The sequence below is a fragment of the Teleopsis dalmanni genome, chromosome 2, assembly GCF_002237135.1.
Source record: "Teleopsis dalmanni isolate 2A chromosome 2, ASM223713v2, whole genome shotgun sequence".
Classification (NCBI taxonomy): domain Eukaryota; kingdom Metazoa; phylum Arthropoda; class Insecta; order Diptera; family Diopsidae; genus Teleopsis; species Teleopsis dalmanni.
In genome coordinates, this window is record NC_051847.1 from 67,864,052 (window position 1) to 67,869,533 (window position 5,482).

A 5,482-nucleotide genomic window follows, 5' to 3' on the forward strand; every position below is an offset into this window, starting at 1 on the left:
TTTAAACAATGATGTTAAAATTAAATATGTTTAGACTATACCAAAAATGAGAAGTTTTCGTGAAATGTTCAAATTAAATATAATTATACATAGTCGAATTAACAAGGCATGCCGCCTTTTCGTTACTGAATAATGTTTGCAGCTCTTCAATACTTTTCCAGTACATCAAAGCTGCGGTTATTTAATAGTAATGTTAAGAGTATTCTGCTCTAAGGCTACGAAACCTGGTTTACTCCACCAACAAGCTGTTCCATAACCGACAAACCTTTATAAGCAAATGCCTAAGGAGAATTCTGAAAATTTGGTGCCCCCGCACTATTAAAAATTCGGAACTATGGTCAAGATGACGCAAACTAAATTAAAAAGCGTAAATGGCAATGGATCGGGCACACTTTGAGGAAGTCACCAAATGAAATCTGCAAACAAACATTAACATGAAATCCTCAAGGAAGCAGAACACCTAGTAGGCCCAAGCAAACGTGGAAGCGAGCACTAGAGAAAGAAATCCAAGCAAGCGGAAAACCTTTGGAGAAATTAAAACTCTGGCAAAAAATCGTGACAGTTGGAAAAAGTACGTTATGACCCAATATACCCCTAGGAACGTACTGGAATGAATAGTAATACAAAGTCTATTTAACAAGAGCTTAAGTGCTCATTTCAATATATGGTAGGTTGAAGCTATATAAAAATTAAGTATCCATTCAAATACACTAAAAATAAAACACACCTATAGTACTTTGATTTTTCAATAAACAGAACTCTGATTTAAAAGTATGTAATTAATCCATTTACCCAAACAAATAATCATTTAAAGTCCAACAGTTGGAAACAACTACTTAAATACTTTCTTTCTATGGAGCTTTTGATTAACAACTTCAAAGTTCTCTCCAGAAGAATTGTTCTTATAAACTATAACAATAATTACAATAAGTGCGGTTTTAGCTCTCATTTATAGTACGAGTATAAGTATTTATAGTGTCAAAAAAGTATAATAAAAGTTCAGTAAATGAAAGCTATGAGGAAAAAATCAAAAGAATTTTACTTTAATTAGCACTTAAAAAACTTGACGTGTCATTTTTGGTAAAAACCTTTGAGATTATAATGGTTAACAACTATTGCACAGTATTCATTCACTTAAGTTGACAGAAACTTAAAAGATAGAGACACTCTGATCTACATAGCAACAGTTAACCGCACCCACATTCGCTGTCATAACTTTAAGTAATTAGAATCCTTTTTTCGTCTGTTTATTGAAGTTCGGAACTCAAGCACGCTTAACAATACTTAACTCAGCTAAGAAGTTCTAAAACATTTTTGCGATTTTAATGCCAACATATATAATTTAAAACGTTGTATTATCCTTCAGAGTTCTGAAACGCAGCATGACGTACTTCAACTGCAAAGTAGATAAAAAGCTTAAATAAGAAAAAGTTTTTGTCAACGGGTTAGTATATTTATTTAATTTTTATTTCAAGAAAATTATTCATCGAAATATTCTTTCTCAGCAAAAAAAAATCCATTTGCGGCTGTTACGCCTTTGAGAGTATCTAAGTGACATAAAAAAATCAAATATAGTTTTTGCGGTTAAAGTTTTGTGGAAACGTATTACATATACCTATATATAGGTATATATGCCCTATTATATATTTAGGTTTATGTACGTATACAATTCATGTCAAGCGTTAAGTTGAATGACATTTAAGACACTTTAAATGAAAGGTGAGGTGAGCATCCTTTTTGTAACCCACAAACGTGTGATGCTTCGAAATACCACAAAAAAGGAAGTTAATGCTTAAGCCAATGTACAGTAGCAGTTTTAACTTTAAATCCAGTAGCTTTCTATGTTTTTTTACTATTTTTACTTTTGCTCAGTTATTTCCTATTGAAGGCATTTATTTAATTAAAAAATCATGCATCATTTAATTAAGTATTTTGCTTTAATTCACATCTTTTGAAGTTTGTTAATTTTAGTGTGTGCCAATTATCTATAATACCATCCTTTTAAACTATAAAAAAATTATCAATTAAAATTCCTAATATTTATACTATATTTAAACTAATACTTGTTACAGGTCTTAACTCTATATCTATTTCAATGACGAGGGAAATTAAAAATATCCAACGAATCATCCATGTGTGAATCATAACATAAAATAACGTATTTTCTACTTTATTCTTCTTCTTATTTGGCACTACAATCCAGTATGTACCTTGATCTCCTTATGGGTTGCGTAGTGGTAAAATTTTTCCGATGCAGAGTTGCTGGCCATGCGATCAACCCGCAACTTGGAGAGCCAGATCTCCTTATTTGCTAACCCGGAATTAGGATTGGTGTTAAGTAATTAGAGATATTTCCACTCAACTATATGTTTTCAGGTTAGACCGCCTGTACTCGGTCGCCAGAGCCTTGGAGGGCCAGATCTCCTTATTTGCTAACCCGGAGTTAGGATTGGTTTTAAGTAGTTAGAGATATTTCCGCTCAACTATATGCTTTCAGGTTATACCGCCTGTACTCGGTCGCCAGAGCCTTGTATGTAGAAAACAGAATGCGCCACGGGTAGGTGAGGTTGAATAAGTCAAGTTTGTCAAGTAAGTCTTTGGGTCAGTTGGTTAAGTTGCGCTGACTGTAAACTTCAATTTTGGCAGAGCACGAGTACTTGTAGTCTCAAAAAATTATTTACGAATACATATTTAAATACAAGAAATAATTCCACCACCACTGATGATTTGTACTTGACAATACTCGAACCAGCTGTATGATCAACCAAAAATTCATTTAATTACAATAATATAAAAATGATTTTTTGTTGTTGTAGTTCACTACAATTTATTATTAATAAAATATTTTATTATTTTAAATATATTAAAAATTAAAATTACAATTGAAATTTACGTTCCCTGTTTCTCGTAAGTTTAAATAACTGATTTTTTTTTCCAATAAATTGAAAAACTCATAAACTTTCCTTTTTTTTATAAGAAAAATGACCCAGAATTATTTTTATAATAAAAAACAAATACGCCTATATTTATTTGTATTGAATTTAAATAATTGCAGTAAATTTATAACAATTCTCTATTTTATTTTATTTTTTTCTTTTGTTTTTTTTTTTGCTGAATAAGGATACTGCATAAAGCACCAGCCTCAGCCGCAGCATCGTCAATGACTGCAGTAAAAAATTTCTTATAAAAATGTTTATAGTGAAAGCAAAATCAGAGCAACCAAAAGGACTCGCTGGATGTGCTTTAAATTTTTTTAGCATAAATACGCATATTTTACTTATTGAAAGAGAAAAAACAGCTACGAATGAATAGTGAAATTGTTTTTAAAAAATGAATATTGAATATAAAATATAAGGTAAAGTATTGGTGGCTTATAAAAAAAATTTGCAAGCAAACAGGATACGAGAATATATTGTATTTGCTTAAATCCTGATGTGTTTTCGTATTATTTACATTATGTATACGTAAGCGCATCTGGTCCGAATATAAAGTTATGCTGTAGGAAATTTTTACCGTTTCTATAAAACAAAAAAAAATCCGACCACAATATGGAGTTTTGATAAATTAAAAACTGAGCAATTATTAAGCTACTATCATTTGCAGTGATATTTTAAACACCTATTTAATTGGTCTCTTCATTACATTGTTCTAACAATAACCTATATTTTTTATAATTACAACTTACAGTACCATTTCTGTTGCTATTTATATCATTATACTGTCCAATGGTATAAATACATAAAGAGTAAATATGAGTTCTGATACCAATATTTTGTTACGTAAACATACCATTCTTCCTTTCCTACCTGACTTCAGTGAGATGCTCTCAAGTATTTCTACAGATATGTTAACAGCAACCTAGTTGTTTGTTACTTCGGATAACGACAGAATGTCCTTTATTTAGTTAAATGTTAACATTATGTTTTTATTTTTGTTCATTACACTCGTTATGTCTTATACAACCACTGCGTATTATATTTTATTAGAGTTGCTTATTTACTCGATAACAAACATCAGAGTTAACGACCGCATTGGATACATATTAGTATAGGTATCTATTTTGTTTGCATCGGCCCATACAACATGTCACAACAATGTTGTTACTATGTACTGTTGCTACTCTTGCCGCTGCCTCGCTCGTGCTGTTGTTATTGTTGTTGCTGCTGTTGTTGAAGTTGTTGTTGTTATTGTTGTTGCTCGTATTTAAGCTGTTGCGGTGCAATAAAATTGTATTGCGGCAAGTTTGGTAAATTGCTTCATATACCTTAACCATATTTCAGCACTGGATTACGTACATGAAAACACAAAACTGGATATGTGTAGCCATACATGAGCACTGCGGTAGACCATTACATAAAATTTTCTCGTAAAATTTAAAATTTCCGCAAAAACAGAAACATTAAGTATTGCTTGTATTGTATGTAATATGCCGTATGTTTTTTAAATACTAATAAAAATAAAAATAATAAAATTAATAATATATTCTTTTGATTAAAAAAATGTGAAATGTAAATAAAACTCCTCTATAATGAAACTTTTTAATTTTATTGATTTTATAACATATTGTTTGTAGTGTATATTACAGCCACAAAAAAATTAATAGTAGCAAGAAATGAATATATTACAAAATTACTTCATTTCTTTATTAGAGAGGTTTCAAAAAGTAGTGAACTACAACAACTAAAATTATTTTTCATATTATTTTAATTATTTGAGTTTTTGGCTGACCATACAGCTGTTGCGAGTATTAATTTCTTTATACAATATTCAGTTAAATTCACATAACTCAATACGTATGAATCCCTCTGAGATCTGCCGCCAAGTTCTTAACTAGAACCCTCAAAGAAGTAGAAAGACTAGCGATTCAAAAGCCAGCTGGCGGCGAACACTTTTAACAAAAAAAAAATATAACCAATAAAACAACTTTTTAGTAAACTTTAACTTTATGTATCGGCGGATAAGACCATAATGTAACCAATAAAACAAAAACTTTTTGGAAATATTCGACACTATTCATCAACACAGTTTCCTTCGAGTAATGGAATGGAATCGAGTCCTTCTTTAACATTTTAGTATTTTTCTTGTAAAAATACTTATTTTAGGCTCAAAATAGACTTTAATTTTGGCGATGACTTTTTAACTGTACATATATATCTTTTACTTGCACTTCTTTTCAAGGTCTAAAAATCTGTAGTAGTTGCTGGGCGCCAAATTTAATAATTAAGATGGATACGAAAGCACTTCGAAATGTATTTCTTGCATATTCGCCATTCTAATCAACAACGGAAGAGACCCTGCATTGTGTTGTGTTGTAAAACACCACTCTTTTCTTCTACACTTGAGGCCATTTTTCGCAAACTCCTTCTTTTAATGCAATACCTATATAATAAATTCACTAACAATGATTTCTCATTTTTCAAATTAGTTGAAAAATATTACTCCATGGCATTGGTGTGGTTCTTATTTTACGAAAGTTGGATTT